We start from the raw sequence: 17,192 nt of genomic DNA, 5'->3' as shown, positions 1-17,192 counted from the left end.
TGGCGAGATTTTTCAGTCTGGACCATCCACTGCCTGCTTCATGCTCATCATGACAGTTCATCCCATTCAATGCCACGGAGTGCCAGATCTCTTTACAGAAACCTTTTTGTGGATTACTTATTACCGAGGACTGACTAATGTATCTGCAGCTAACAGGTAAGATGGGGACAGATGGTGGCCAGTGAGAGAGCACGTCTGAGCAATGCTGTCATCAACTCACTGCATCAGACTCAGACAGCCTCAGCTCACCATGAAATACCAGACCTGTCTATAGGAATTAAAATCAAACATTCATCCTAAGACCCAATCTATAAACGCACATAAACACACACTTCTACCCACTTCACCTATGGCCAGTGTGTGTGTGCATGGGTGTGTATTTTTTTAATATGTTAGATATTAAAATTCAAGAGAAGACCTGCCAGTCTCCGAGCACTCTGAATTCCTGCCCATTCTTCAATTGTTGGACTCAGTGAACAGCTTTGCATTGAAACTGCTTTCACCGCTTCGCTCTTGTCTCTCCACATCAGTCACTGCCAGAGCAGAGAGGACGTAGTCGACACCAAAGATAAAGGGTCACATCAGAGACGCCGTGCTCCTGAGGCCAGCGCCGTGTGTGAACTACACCACACTCCTCAAACTTCTGCCAAACTTGTCAGCGCATTTAACAACTGTTATGAAAAAAGTTAGGCGTGCCCGCTCGGATGGCATTTTCCAATTACTGATGGGAGACGACAACTTTATTGCTGCACTCTTTGTCTCTCGTTGTTTGTCTTCATCTTGATGCCGTCTCCATATCTCAACTTTTCTTTCTCTCCTTCTCTTTCTATGGCGCTCTCTCTGTCTTTCCTAGAAAATCAATAATTTCTAATAGATTCAAGACATGATTGAGTGGAGGCGTCAGTTCTCCCTAGGCTGGAGGAGAAGCATATTAATCACAGAAAATGTCTTTTTATTATTTTGCACCATAAAATCCTGTTGCGAGCCTCAGGCGAACTGTATGCATGTGTGTGTGTGTGTGTGTGTGTGTGTGTGTGTGTGTGTGTGTTTGAATTTTGAAATAAAATCATGTCATAAGAAAGATGAGACACACAAAACACAAATTGAAGCTATTGTCACATTAAATACATATTGTTATTTGGTATAGATGAATACTGTTTGTGTATGTATATATATGTATATCAATAAGCAGCCTTTAAATAATGGTTCAAGATAACTACAGAGAGCAAACCTTTTTCTGTTTTTTCATTTGCCACCTGTGTTTCTCCCTCTCAGTCTCTCTCTCACACACACACACACACACACACACACACACACGCACACACACACACACACACAAAAAAAAACAAACCTCAAGGAAACTCTCTATCATGAGCATAAAAGCTTTTAGTCTAAAATATCCAGGAGGTGTCAGGGAGAGAAAGAATATCTGTGGCTCTCCAACCTTTCCACTGCGTGAACCACATTTATCAGAACAGAACAGCCCAACTCTGTACAACACTGAAATCAAGATCAGAGGAAATATACGATCTACCTACACAGAGAGTAAAAAAAGAACTTGAATGGATGAATAGAAAAAACCCCAACAAATTCAGCTTTTATTAAGCTAGGGGTGCAGACCAATACTGACTCAAATAGGATCTAAATCTATGAAGGAAACTTAGTTTAGTTAGTTTTGTTTACAGCATCGCACACATCAGCAGAAGTGCATGTGTACACCGTGAAAAGAAGAATTAGCATTGCATTTAATACACCAACAAGTTAACTGTGATTAATGAGCAAACAAACACTGATCTGGAGAGTCGACAAACATGGAAAAGCAGGGTTGTGGTTATATTTAATTTTGCTGAACTTGCTTTACTATTTATTAGGATTTTTGTTTTATATAGCAAAGTAACATAGCAAGTATAGTTTGGCTAGGTTTTTTTTCTTTATTTTTAATTTTTTGGTGCAAATGCAAATACATGAAACAATACGTTGCTTTTTATTCACAAATACCATCACATAATTTCGATAAAATGTGTTATCCTGAAATATTTGTTCATTTAGAGGCTTCAAGGTGTCCTTTGTCTGATTGCTCATTTACATTTCCTACTTCGGCAAATTTGTCTGGATTAAAAAAAGATGTTCATGTAAATATGTTTGCTTTACCGGTTTCTGGACTGATGTTAATGTTTTCAGATTAACAGCATTATTGCATTAATGCACTCCTCCCCCTGTGCATGACAATGAGCTCACACTGTGAAGCGTGGATGAAGAGAAGAAAGAAACTAGCACTGTAAAGTACCGTAAATTACACCAATATGCAGTAGAGACTCTCATGCTGCGGTAGAATGAGATAAAATAAATTAGCCAAATAAATACCCTCTTCATTTGTTTTATTGCTCCCACATTAGGTTATGTTTACTTGAGTTATTTAGCAATTGCATCTAATCACAGTTTGGTGTTGGTGATGCTCAAAAGCCAGATATTTGGACAGAAACCCCACATATTACAGCCTAGGTAAGACAATATGCCATTTCACCACTATGCAATCCAGCTGAGAGCTGATAAATCCTTTAGTTATTGGCCAGCCCGGTTCCAGTGTTGTGTTATATGAATTCACCATTGCTTTACAGTGCTTCTCAAGGCAGATGTTCCTGCCTCTTAAGAAACCCATGGGATGATAGAACAGAAATTGTAATTTTGAAGGCAGATTTTGTCAACAGTGGTAGCAGGAATCTCATTTTCAAACCAGTCAGACACAGAAACCAAGAAGCCAGCCAGAAGCTTTCCCTTCAGGATTAGCGACACAGCGTCTCACTCAAGGACCCGGCGACAGCTTGAGCTCAAGCCCTTTGATTAAACAACTGTGTATCGCTGCCCATGCTGCTAGCCTGCTGCAGCTCTGAAAGGTGCACGGGCTGGCAGGTGCAACACAACAACAACACAGCACATGCATGCTGACTTGAAGCGTGTGTTAAGAAGCGATGCAGAAGTGAGAATTAAAATCAGTCAGAAGGTACAGCAGCCTTCCTCAACAGAAACCGGCCTCACACTTGGCCAGACCACATGGCAGATGCGAAGTCAGTGGATACTAACTAGCTCCTGCCAACAGTGCCCATTATCTGCTGGGCACGCAAGCAGGGCACAAGGTTAAACTAACAGGCCTGCTTGTCCCAGATTGAGCCTTGCTGACTAAACACACACATGCAGGCATAAACAGCAAGTTCAGCACACTATTCTGAATTTAAATATACTGGAAGAAATCTTGGTTTTGATTAATTTCAGTGTGTGCGTGTAGAGATTGGTGCAGTCTGTAGCAAAGGGAAAAACAGGAATGCATATAAATGGCATGCATGCATGCTCTATAGACCCGCATGCGTCAGAAAGAGAGAGGGGGTTGCTGTTTGCATGTAAACAGTTCTATTAGCAAGCTGTCCTTGAATGATTGAGAGCACCATGGCCTCCACAGGATGTCTTTCTCCGGTGTTCTGACTAACAACCCCTCTTTCTTTCCTCTTCATTCTGGCATCACAAGATGGCACATAATGGAATACTTAACAGACTGTGGGAGCCTTTATCGTTTTCCTTGTCATCTCTGATGCATCCACCTCTCACTGCATGGCGCAGGAACGACCGCTAGCTCTGACAAACTGTTGCTAGCCTTCTGTTCAGACGTCACTTTACATTTCCCCCTTCTTTAATATTCAACCACCGCCTCATAATTACATTACGGTCAAAAGCCTACTTTGTGTCCCATGTGTCTCATGATCTCGTTTTTCTCTCTGACAGTGAGCTGGCAGTAAAATGAGCCTCGTTCTGTTCTCAGGAGAGACGGCTGAAGATGAAGAAGAGCGAGGGACACAAAAGGCAAGGCAGGAAAATGGGGAGGGCAAAGAAGAAAAAGGAGACATGGACAGAGCAGAAAGGAGAGCCAAATGCAAAGGTTTAGGGATCCATTTTTATGCCAAGGCGTCAAAGTGCTCAAAGATAATTGTCAGATCGAGCTCCACCTTCAGGTACTCTGCAGTCTATTAGTTCACATAAGACCTCTTCTAATCTCTTACTCCCCTGCTGCTTGCACATGTTCGGCACCACTTCATCATCATCCAAAGGGCTCCACCGGAAAAAAAAAGATAAGAGAGTGGGAAATCTTTTTTCATCAATGCAACTCTGATGGGGCAGAGCACACAGGAATGCAAACATTTAACCTTGGAGCTGTCTTTGGTTAACATATTGCACCATTACCTCCTCACACTGCAGTACAATAAAAGACAGATGATAAGACCTGATGTTTGTGCGTTCATGTCTGTTTTTGGCTTAAATTTCAAACTACCTGACAGCCCCCTATTAGCCTGTTTGCAGGTGAAAACATATTTTACATGGGAAATCTCTGTCTTTCTTACACACACACACCAGTTGCTGATGTGTTATCTCAAGCACTGTCACCGAGACACCCCTTCTATAACATACATCCAACCGGCATAGGCCAAACACATCCATACAAACACACACAGGTGTTCAGATGCACAGCCCAGGGGGAAGAGGCGGGGAAACAGACAGAAGCATGCTCTCATGAGAAACGAGCTATGTTATCTCTGTTATCTCTCTCCCCAGCTGGGCTGGGCGAGACACAATAACGTTGTCGCAGCGATCGATGCATTTCCACAATTCACAGAGCTGATGGAGTAGGTGTCAAACTCTGTAACTTACTTTTTACATCCCATTCCCCAATGCACGCGCACGCAAACACCTGCCTACGCACTCCCCAGAAGTACTCAATCAAAAGTCCTTATCTGAGTTATGTAGAAGGTTAAAAACATCAAAGGTCACGGCAGATTGTGGATGTGTTGGGAAGAAGCTTTATTATGTTATTATGTTGCTTGGCAGCTTTTATATGCCAGTGATGAAGGTTGTGTTGTGCCACAAAAACGTATTTCACCCGGGAAGAAGGAGTGATTGCTCAACTGCTTAAAGCGTACCTTGCATACTGAATATCTCAAGCTGTATAGATGCAAAGTGCTGATTGATGAGTCATTTCACAGAAAAGCTATTTTAACAATCTGTTAACCACCAGTCATGTTTTAAAGCTTCAAGTTTTAGATTTTCAGTTGTGCAGGTTTGCCGTAACATATGTGAATGCCAGAGGTGGCAAAAGTAAAAAACATCATTCTTATTTTAAGTAGAAGTACAAATACCCGGCTTAAAGAAATACTACAGTAAAAGTTGTACAGGCTCTGAACACACTCAAAGTCAGAAAGTAAATAAAAAACTGCTCATTGAAGGACAATTCTACCAACTCTTTCTAAGCAAAGGTATCTGAACCTTATGCCATATTAATATAATATTAAAATATTATTAGAACACGAGAATACAAAACGTTATTCCCATTTAATTTCTAATTCTAATGAATGTACTTAGCTTGAATGTGTTATGTGTGACACAGGCAGTGAAGGAGAGTTAAAGAGAAATAGCAATTTTATTTTCTGATGCACTGTCTGGGGTTAATTTAAGGTTCGACAAGTGGGGAAATGTTGACATCTGCATGTACAGAAATTCACATTAATTTACAATGAAAGTCCAGTCAAAACCTCACAGATTCGAAACAGAAATTCGGAAATTTCTGAATGGCAACTTAACTGCAAAATGACACAGAGACGTTGTTTTGAATATAACCTATCCCAGCTAATCAAGTCAGATCCCCAACTGCAGAAGAGTTGGACTCTGACTCAGCCAGACAGTTGCAGTCAGACTGTCTGGATTTCTAAATTAGATGGCAATTTTTTCTGAACCTCCAATTTCAGCCCAAGTCAGACCAGAGTTAGTTGGACACCGGTGTCCTTCCACCAGGTGACCTGTCCAATTGCCTTGTGACCAAAAGTGGTTTCCATAACTACTTACAATTGGTTGCTGAATATGAAAAAACTCAATGTAATCACTGTGCAACCACTGAGTTTTTTCCTAGTTTGAATCGTTGCTGTCCTGTTTTTACTCTAGCGTGATTGAGTCATTACTGGCTCAACTTTGCCATTATGTAGTTGTTTAACTGCACAGTTTTCTGGCACAGTTTAAACAATTTCAGGTTGTTTGGTATTCAATGGAAGAAAAAAAGTGACAGCATATCTAAAAGTTCTTTCCTGTTACCATTTATTTTTTAATTTTACCTACCTTAGTTATTTTACGTGTTGATGGCCTACACCGATCTGTAATCCCTATACTCAATGATGTGTATCTTTGTGTGATTATCAAGAAGTAACTGTGATGGAATTAACTTTTAATAGCTTATTTTATAATTGTAATTGAAACAAAAGGTATTATCAAATATCCTTCACAACAGTGGAGCAATGAAAACTATTGTAATTTCAAGAATGATTTATTTATTTGCCTCAGTCTATTGAAACGGCCCAGGCCACATGGGAGTACATGACTTTCCTCAGACTGTCTCCTGTGTGATTTTACATCTTACAACCTCGGCAAAGACAAACGGGGTCTTGTAATGAAAAAGAGAAAAAACCTCAGGGACTCGCTGTGGCAGGTGGTGTCAGGTTTAGTTTGTAGGTTTCACCGTGCAAGAGGACACACACTTACACACATTTGATTTTTGTGTGTGTGGGCAGAGAGTGTTTTATGCTGTCAACATGTGTTTGTACATACATTGTCTGTGAGTGAGAGAAAAAGAGGAGGAGGGGTTCCTGGATTCTAACACACTGGTTACAGCATTCGGGCCCGTGACATTTCTTGATCTTGATCTGGGCTTCAAAAATTAAAACACTTTAACTTGCTGTCTCCTTCTGTTTTGGCTCTTGAGGATTTTCTCTATACCTTCCTCTCTCCCTCATTCAACATCAACCTGAAAAAAATCCACTTTCAGTTACACAAATTTTGCATCCTGCTTCATCCCAAAAGGCTACGTAATTTTAACTCCTATTTGCAAGAAAAAATATTTTTAGTGTTCATTAATTAATATTATAATATTAGGACTTAGAGGTTATTTATAGTAAATATTATACTAGGACTAAAAGGATGGAAGCACTGGGGAAAACGGAGAGCTCCCTCACTGCAGAGTAAAAGAGAAAATAAATTGAATCAGGGACCGTCGCATGTGTAGTCAAAGAACAGTATCTTCCACTTAGATAATTGAATTTCCCAGAAACTCTCTTTATCCCCAGTAGACAATAAAAAAGAAACCTGTGATTAAGTTGAAGGTGAGCGTGGAGGAATAGAAAATAAGTTCTGTAATTAGCTGGCACATTAGATTTAATTTGAATGGCGTTATACAGTATTCCCACGTTTCCTAAAGCGGAGCTGTGGGTTAACTGAGACAAATGCCGGCAATCATTTCGTGGAAGCATCTGTCTGGTAAAACGAGTACAAATCCTGTAGAATTTAACAGATTCTAAAAAGGTATGAACATTTAAACTGCTAGAGACAGATAAAGAACAATATTATAATATTAGGTTATACAAGTGCAAGAGCCATATTACCAGTATTGCAGTTGGCCTCTTATTTACTCCATTTAAAAAGTGTGGTTTAGCTGAGCAAAAAAAAAAAAAAATGGCTAAAAGAAAAAATGAAGAACCTTGTGTGTTGAATGGGAAATGAATAGTGCTCGATTATGTTGGGCATGTCTAATGGCAGCGTCTAGATGTTTGGAAAGTCAGCATTGTTGCAAAGATGCATCCATGACTCAGACAAAGAATTATAATCCAGCAAACGCCTTATACATACTCATACTCAGGGTTTTACCAGTTGTTGAGATGAAATGCAGCGTCATTAATTACAATAATCATCTTAACCTTAGGCTAAAGCCCCACACACTGGCACAAATCCTTGTCTTATTAGAGAGTACATGCAATAAAGTTTTCCTTTAGCGTTTAAATACAAACACAAATCCAACGGCAAAGTTGGTGAAAACGAGCTTAAAGAGTACTTCAGAGAAAGAAACTTTTGTGCGGTAAAAATTGAAGCCATGTTAATATTTTCACTCTGCAAAAGATGTTGATTGTTCTATTAGTTTTTTCTCACTTTACAGGAAATTGCAAGTCCACAGGAAAAGAATACATTTGATCTTTCACTTGCGCATATAACTTAAGGACTTATGTAACACAAGTAATGGTATAACTGTTTGCCAAGTAAATGTCATGATTACTCATTTAAGTACAGTAATGCACTAAATTACAGCAATACTGAAAAATGCAATGAGATTATGAGAATGCAACTATTACCCACTAATTTGTGCATGATTTGTTTTATGCTCTCTTAAATAATAATAATAATAATAATAATAATAATAATAATAATAATAATAATAATGATGATGATGATGATGATGATGATGATAATGATGATTTTTAATTAAAAAAAAGCATTTAATAAAAAAGACTTCAGGTATGTGAGGGAGGTGCTAGTTTAGCTCATAAGGTTGAGCAGGTAAGCCATGCATACAGTGAATGTAAAGGCACTACTACCTACTAATACCACAAGCAGTAGTATAATCACCACCTGCATGTGTAACTTCATCTGTATTAGGTTGAATTAAGATTATATTTTGGTTAAAGTTTGGCATTGACCAGCTAGAATATCAGGCCAATTACTGACTCAAAGCCATTTTCACACATGAACTGCAGCCCTGATCTTTTCTCGATCTGCTGGAGCTGCATGTCAGAACACAAACTCACTCACATCAGACATAAAAGTCTTTTTCTTGCCAATTCTAGTACAAAGTCTGTGTAATGAGCCCATAGATGTCATGTGTCTTGCCTCCTGTGTGCTCTGCTCAGGTGCCAAACCCAAAAGAAGTATTTATAGCAGAAGGCATCTGATATGTACGATCCCCTGCTGCGTAGTACATGTAAGAAGAGGCACCGTGAAACAATATCAGGACACGATTCTACAAACAATTTCTGAAGTTCATATGCGAAAATGCCCACGGATCCTTGGATGGAGAAAGAATGCTAACAAACATTCTCAGAATTAAAATCTCATGCATTATTAATTCAGTCACACACTCACTCACCCCAACATCCTCAGACACGGGATTCTCAGCACGCTAACATACCCGCACAGGCTTAAGATGTTTCTTATGTGAAAATAGGTCTTTTAATGTTGAAAAATCGATAATGTCTTCATTGCTTCCCCTGCAGCAGCTGAGTAAACATTAAAATAGGTCTGTTTCTTTTGAGTTACAAATTTAAGGTTATTTTTATTCCTTAAGACAGAGAGAACAGGTAAGGAGAATCCTGCGCTGTCTGTTCCCGCCTGCACATTTCTAAACCCACTGTGGACTTTCTGTCTTTGATTAAGCTGCCAAGACGCTGAAAGCAAAGCTATTGGGTACTGCCTGCAGGGAGAGAAGAAAGATAATGTGATAGATAACGGGCTCTGAGGTGTTCAGACTTCTTAATGCTGCTTTTTTTTTTTTTAGTGTCTCAGAAGTGAAAGAATTTCTCTCTTCACCTTATTACAATATGATCACTGTTTTGGAATGCAGCCGCTTCTTCTGATTGTAAACTAAACATTATGTGTATAGATATATAAAACACAGCAAACTAGACCAGCACAAAGACCTAAAGACTAATTTGGTTCAGACTTGCCAACTGAATCAATTACAGGTGTAAGACATCCTCTGGCTGTATGGGCCAGTATGCACCAAAGAGCCGAAACTCAGTCCAAATCAAACTAAGAATGTGTGACAAGGATTTTGGATAGTTTACTTCCAAGAAGTCAGGGGCAGGCAGAACTGAAAGGAAATTTGAGCCACAGAAGCATGTGGTAAGAGGATATTAACTGTTTAATCTGAGGTTAATCCAGTGATGGTATAAAAAGTAGTGATTGGAAGTCTAGCAGCAGCAGTACTAGTGGGAATCAGTAGAGAACTGATTCCCAGTAGTTCAATTCCTTGGAATTCCTTGGAAGTCTGCTTGCCTATCGATTCAGCTTATCTGTGTTGCTTGCACTTGTTCCATAGTCAGCGGATTTCAGTTCATGTGGCAGAGTTGAAAGCACGGTTATGGACATTACTTTTATATTTATTACACAAAAGGAGAAGTGCAAATTGCATCCAGAACAGAAACAACTGCATTATGCTGCTAACACAACTTCAGCTCTTTGCAAGTATCTGCACAGACAGCATGCTAACACTAACTAGCCAGGAACTCAAGAGTGATGTTAACGCAGAGTGAATGCCGATCCCAGCACAGCAGTTTGGCTTTTTTTGGTCTCCGATTTCATCTGTTCATGTTTCTACAGTAGAATCACAATGGGGATCGCAGGGTATCCTCGTCAGGATAGGGATTTGTGTTGGTGTTTGGGACTGCAACTCATAGGTTTAAATTGTTAAATTGTAATTATACGACAATGCATTTAAGGTAATTTTACAGAAACACATAAGACGTAGTGTAACTAATTACTTTCTCCTGGAAGGGATTAAGTAAAATACTGCATTATTTTTACTAAAATGTGTTCTGTTCACAACAAAGAGAGGAAATACATGCAATATGCACAAACATGTGACTGCACAGCATGTAATTAATTTGTACAAATGTAATATCTTTCATATACTGGTTAGAGATTATGGAGTCTCTCAAAGCGGAGTGAATGAGAACCCAATGAAAATCAATGAGAGAATCAATAAAGAATCTAATCAATAAGCAATATCAATAATGGAATCAGAGCTGTTAAATTCTTATCAATTCCCATCCCTAATAAAACCTAAATGAAAAAAAAATATATATATATATATTTTTCTACTGTAGGTGGCATGAGAAAGAGAGGGCACTGCACTGTGAACTAATAAGCCGAAGCAATCATGCGAGAATCTCAGTGGGATCAGATGCATTACTGGTAATATTTCAATGTAGTAAACCTTTGCAATGATCAGGATGGATTAGATTACATTCACTTTGAAAAGTTTTGAGTTTGATTACCTGTGTGAATATGTCACTGACCTTTTAAGACACTATTTATTTTAGGCCTGCAACTGTTTTTAATCAGCACTTAGTCTAACAGTTAAAAAGAGAGCTTCACCAGACTCCCTGCGGTCCAGCGAAAAAACACACCTAGTGACTCGGTAGCTTGTAGAACCACAGCAGCAATGACTTGAAGTAATCATTTTCTGTATGATTTTTTCAGCGTCTCACATTGTTGTGGAGGAATTTTGGCTTACTCTTCTTTACTACATTGCTTCAGTTTGTTGAGGGTTTGTGGGCAGGTCAGTTTGAGGTTTGGACTTTGACTGGGGCATTGCAATGCCTTGATTGTTTTCTTTTTCAGACATTCTGGTATAGATTTGCTGTTATGTTTGGGATCATTGTCCTACTGTATGATCCAATTTCTGTGAAAACGTATTTTTTCACATGACTGTATAGTCACTAATCATATACACCTCTAATATATAGTAATGAACGTGACAAAAGAGCACATGACGACTTATTCAGTGTTTATGTTGTTTAACCAGCATTCTAAACTTCCCTCTTAGCTATAATATGGCAAAGGAGCAATTACCCTCATTTAAGAGGCGGTAGCCAATAAAGGCTTAACATTTGCTTAGTAATTGCTAAAACAGTTGACTCATCATAAAAATAATTTAAATTAGCTCTTCAAATTACTGAATATTCAATGCTGTTTATTTTCAAATAACCTTCAGACAGCATTACATATCCGATAAATATTATGATAAAGTAGGTAATATAATAATTTTTGCACTGACAGTGATTTCAAATAAAAGTCTTTTGGTTTAAGAATTTTTATTTTCATAAACTAGTGTGACTTTGTTATAACATATGAATTTTAAAGACTGTGTCTCTACAGCTGGAGGGTTGGCAAAGCTTGCCGAGTCATTCTACGGCTTTTCCTTTCTTCTCTTTTCATCTTTCTCTAATGTCATTAAGGTTCAGGCATACCTAAGGCGCTTACAAGTTCTCACTAAGGGGTCCTGGGTGTCTGAAAACACAGCATAAAAGCTGTTACAGGCTCCTTGGACAATAGGCACCAACATCATCTCTGTAAGATAAAGGAAAGTGGCGCTAAAGGGGAGATGGTCTAAATCCTTATTAGAGCTGGCCATTTGTGAGCTGGGAATGAGTAGCTTTGCCTTTCCTGAATAACTAATAAACTCCAAAAGGGACATCTTTTGGAGAGTTCTCATAAAATACTTCTTAGTAAGCAAAAAATGTTTGCCTTGCTTTGCAGAGGACAGGGAAAGGCAGCTGACTATGTTAACAGATGAGCCTTGGCTTAACTGTTATTTTGTCTTTTTTGCTCTGCTTCATTCAAATAAATGAGCTTGCAGCTGGCACCTCTGCCGGCTGCCAAGGATGAGTATGTATAAGGTGTTTGCTGGATTATAATTCTTTGTCTGAATCATGGATGCATCTTTCCAAATGTCTACAGCTTTGCAACAATGCTGACTTTCCAAACATCTAGATGCTGCCATTAGACATGCCCAACATAATCTAGCACCATTCATTTCCCATTCAACACACAAGGTTCTTCATTTTTTCTTATAGCCATTTTTTGGGGGTCAGCTAAAATGCTTGGGTGGATGAACCACTCCAGAATTGCCAAAAAGCAACTATGACTTATTCAGACTGTTTAACGAGCATTAGTTCGAGTCATTTCATGCTATACCAGTGAGTAATTAGCAACTGCATGTCTAACCTAGACTAATAATAGACAAAAGGGAAGGCTGCTAAAGTGGAATGAAAAACATATGTTCAGAAAAACAATCACACTGGGTTCATAATTTGCATGCACTTAGACAAAAGCATATGTTGAGGTGCCGTTGAGGATAACAACTGAGGAGCATCAGTGAGGAGCGATTCATAAATGAATGAATAAACATTTTGACACTGTTGACTTATTCATGCTGAGCTTTCAGGCGCAGACATATATTTTCACATTTGGCTTTCAACGATTCTCAGCTGGTATGAGAAAACTCAAATGGCTCCATGAAAAATGAATCCCCTTCTCTTCCTTTCACTCCAAGAATAACACGAAGTGCAACAAACAGACTAACCTTGAGTTTATAAAGATGGCTGACCAAGGAGTGGTGCTCCTCTGAACTCTAATGTCATTTTACAATCACGCAGACATCAGCAAAGAAACATTTGTAGGAGGTGGAGGCACAATTCTGTGCTTTACTTTTAGCATGTCGCCGTAACCAGCAGTTATCTACAGCAGTGATATCACTGATTATTGATCGAATCGCCAGTGCCAGTGTCAGGAAGAGACAACCTTGGTACAAGGTGGTCCCTCTTGTTTTCATTTAGTGGAGCAGACTGACTGAAGAACACCATGATGATTTAAATATTGGTCGAAAGTGATTTACACTTCAACTTCCAAGCATGGAAACAGCATCACCCTCCACACACAGCAACTCTCTTTCGTTCTTGGGATGTGCAGCTCTAAAAAATAAACAAACTAAACTCACACTCACACACTAAAGGCAACTGAACACTTGAAGGTGATCACCAAGTTAGGCTAGTACCAGGGTCTAAGGCAGACTATAGAGCCTTCTGGAAACTATGCTATGAGAAACAAAAAAAACCCTAATTTAAACAAAAGCACCAGCTGCCAATCAGAAACTAACAAACTCCTGAAAACTTTTGTTTTTTTTAAATCCTGCAATCATCAAGTAGAAGATGTCGAACCTGTTTTAAACTCTCAGTCAGAATACTCTTTCTTGAGAAAAGCCCAAGGGATTACTTCAAAGGCACATTAACATTTGCAGTGTCACTATAAGATGGAAACAAATTTAATGTCTTAGCACTGATTCAAATTTGGATTTGACCTGGCTACATAAAACTCTCCAAATGCAGTATTAAGCATCTCTGGCTAAAACATTTATAGAGGGACAGACCTGAAGGAAGAGATTAGAGGTTAACGTTTTATGTCACAGATAATATCAATTGCTTTCAAATTCAGTGGTGAAGTGATAATGGACTTATGTAATGGACCTGAAATTACATTGTCCACAACTGCTGTTCAACCCTGTTGGTTTCTAGGCTATCCTCTTGCAAAATTGATTTTGAACAATAAAACATATATTTAGGTCATTTTGAAGAAGAATATCATAAATATGGAAGGTAACAGAAAAAAAGACAAACATAATTATTGCATTACCTGATTATTATTTTCACTGTATCCAGAAAACTGTCCAAGAAGCACTCCAGTCCATGTAACTTCTAAAGTCCATGCAGGTCAGATTTCCAAAGGGAAAGTAGTAGTCTGCGTTATTTTGATGTTAACCTTGATGGCTTGGTTTTCTTGCTTAATGAAAACTAAACTAGCCTGCAGACAGAAGATAGATTCACTAGTTAAATGCCAAGTGTTTCTCTTTTAGCTGTGTGGCCTGTGACTGATGCAGGTCCAGAGTTGGGAATAATGGGAAACTCTTCTGTGTATAAAGCAGTGGTGTCTTTTACGGACCAACAAGTGGATAAAATGAGACAATATCTACAGGGGATGAAAAATATTAATAAAAAGTGCTTTGTTAGATAAACAACTATGCTGCAGGTCTCTCAGCTTTCCCTGCTCCAGAATTTGATAACTGGACACCAATAGGCTTATGAGAACAAGAAATGCTATAGATTACACTTCAAACAGAGCCAATCCAAATGTAGCCACAGAATAGCAATAATTTAGTGGATGGATATTAACTGGCAGTGGGAGATCTTATATAGGACAGGATGCTGTTTGAGATTTAAGCAGAGGTTGCTTTTGCATTGGTAGGTTTTAATTGATGTCTGTTATAAATATTATAGATTTCAAAGGACAAGCACTGTTTACCTTGCTTGCCCTGACAGAATGCCACGATGTCAACTTTACTGGTTACTTAAAACAATATTTAGTGATTCTCACTATATAAAATGAGAGCATCACTCTTATTTTGGCAGTTCAGTCATTCCTAACCAGCAAGCCTCAGCCTTACCCATCATGCTCACAAGAAGAGTTTGCAGTCTTGCAACCAGAAGGCCTCCAACTCTACCAACATGGACCGCAGCACTGCAAGTCCACTGTGAGTATTTTAGCAGGTGGAGGGCTGCTTCACAGGCCATGATGCCAAATCCACCGAGACTCCAGAGCAGCTGATTACTGTGCTACTGTCACAAAATATATAAGTATTATTTAAGAACTTGATTAAGGAAGCCTGCAAGTGCTTTGTATGCCCTCCACTTGTGACTAACACAATCAATTAAATGTGTTTCCTAATTGCATATGTTATCGATATTATGATTATTTAACTCACTGACATCAAAGTATAACAAAAAATGTCTAACATTATGCATCTTAAAAACAAGTACAAAAAAATAAAACATAAAATCTTTCTGTTGAGTTAAGGCTCTCTTTCCATGTTCTGGAACTAAAGGGAAAGTTGTGAGGTTAAATCATGTTAGAACGAGGCTCAAGAGACTTTCGGTTATCTTGTACAGCACGGGAAATTGAAGTACAGCAATACAGGCTGTAAGATTCATCCTAGACTGTAAAAGTGATTCCAAAACGTCATGTATTTATCCTCATTTGTACAGATCTATAAGATTCAAGACTTTCTTCAATTCTGGGGAAGGAATGCTAACCTGCAAAATATTTTTTCTCTAAACTTGAACTTGAATTAAGAAAAGTTGAGTGTGAGCGATGATTGTGTTAGTATCGCTCTACTGGCAGACAATGAATGTACACTCCGAATGCAATCCAGGTGAAAGAATTCAGGGTGCACGGTGCATATCCCACAGATGTTGGAAATAAATAACAACCATTTACAAGCTCGGATTACCTTGACATCAAGGCTGGATCAGTTTGATACAGATGTTGAGTTTTGCTTTCAAGCACAAGGTTATTAGGTAAGCAACAAACATCATCATTAGCATCATTGTTCTAAACACCATGAGTGTTTAGAAAAAGTGATAATCTATTTTATAGTAATTAAAATGCTGTGGTTTGTTTTTTAATGATCACAAAAGTGAGTAAAAGCAACAATCTTGTTTTTTGGCGATATTTTGTATTGCGTCTGCAACACATGTAATGTCAATATATCGCATAAGTTTAGCCCTAAAGGTCTGAAATATGACAGCTTTGGATATGAGGATGCAGAATTGTTGATGAGATTTCTTTGATCATGACAAAGATATGACCTATAAAACTCAAGGCTCCAAAAAACATTTTGAGTGTGATATTTGAGCTCATTTAGCTGAGGCTTTGCTTTAACCACAAGTTAAACAAGCAGCTTTGCAGAAACAAGAAAAAGTTACATTTGAAATTAATTATTTTATATGATTTAAGGCTCTACAGTTATTATAGAGCTTTTTTTCATTTGGGTGAAAATTTAATCAAAACCAGGTGAAAGGCAATTTATTCTTTCCATCTGACAAATAAACATGTATTTTATGCTCAAGGTACAGTTTGTGCTTTTTTATCAGTGCAACACCTATGAGAACTGGCTAAAGACAAAGAGCTTTCACCAGGTATAATCCAGCCTTCATAACTTATTAAGATAATTAATTAATTAATTATTAATAATAATAATTATTATTATTCATTTTTTTCATGTTAAATACAGGTAAAATCACTCTGCCAGAGAGACTAGTTAGAATTTAGCCAATTAGCTTTACTGGCACATTTTAAATGTACGATATGAATAACAAGTCTGTTATGTGATTAAACAACATATACATACACCACAACCGATTTTCAAATGGGTCATCATCTTTTCGTTTTTCTCTCAAGTGAGAGCAGGTCATTAAAATTAGTTTTCAGCTTCCTCCAAAGTATTCCATAATTATGGTTTAAGTGTGCCCAGACGGCCCAATCGTATCCGTTTACTGCAGGCAGGGCCCAGCTAATTCAATGTTCCCATAATGAACTAGAGTTCTCAGAATTAATATGCTCTTGCTACAAATAGCATAAACAGACATTGTTTATAATGTCATGCATTCCACTTCAGTGACTAATGAAAAATAAAAACAGGCAAATCATCATTAGCTTTGGGAGGCACTCTCAAGTTATTCATGTTTAAAGGAGGGTTTAATCACAGCCAAGTTCTCAAAACACCTTTCAATAAGCCCAAGGAGAAATTCCTTCAGGAACTTTTTGGAAAAAAAAAATACCATCAGGGTAAGCTTGCAGCTTAGTTTCTGCTAGTGAGAGAAAAAGTGTGCCTGTTTTATAAATATAGATCTGTTTATTGAACAGTATAGGTACAGTTGTGCTACAGG

The sequence above is a fragment of the Pelmatolapia mariae genome, linkage group LG2, assembly GCF_036321145.2.
Source record: "Pelmatolapia mariae isolate MD_Pm_ZW linkage group LG2, Pm_UMD_F_2, whole genome shotgun sequence".
In the NCBI taxonomy this organism is placed as follows: Eukaryota; Metazoa; Chordata; class Actinopteri; order Cichliformes; family Cichlidae; genus Pelmatolapia; species Pelmatolapia mariae.
The sequence above is the reverse complement of the archived record's forward strand: the minus strand, read 5'-3'. Positions refer to the sequence as shown.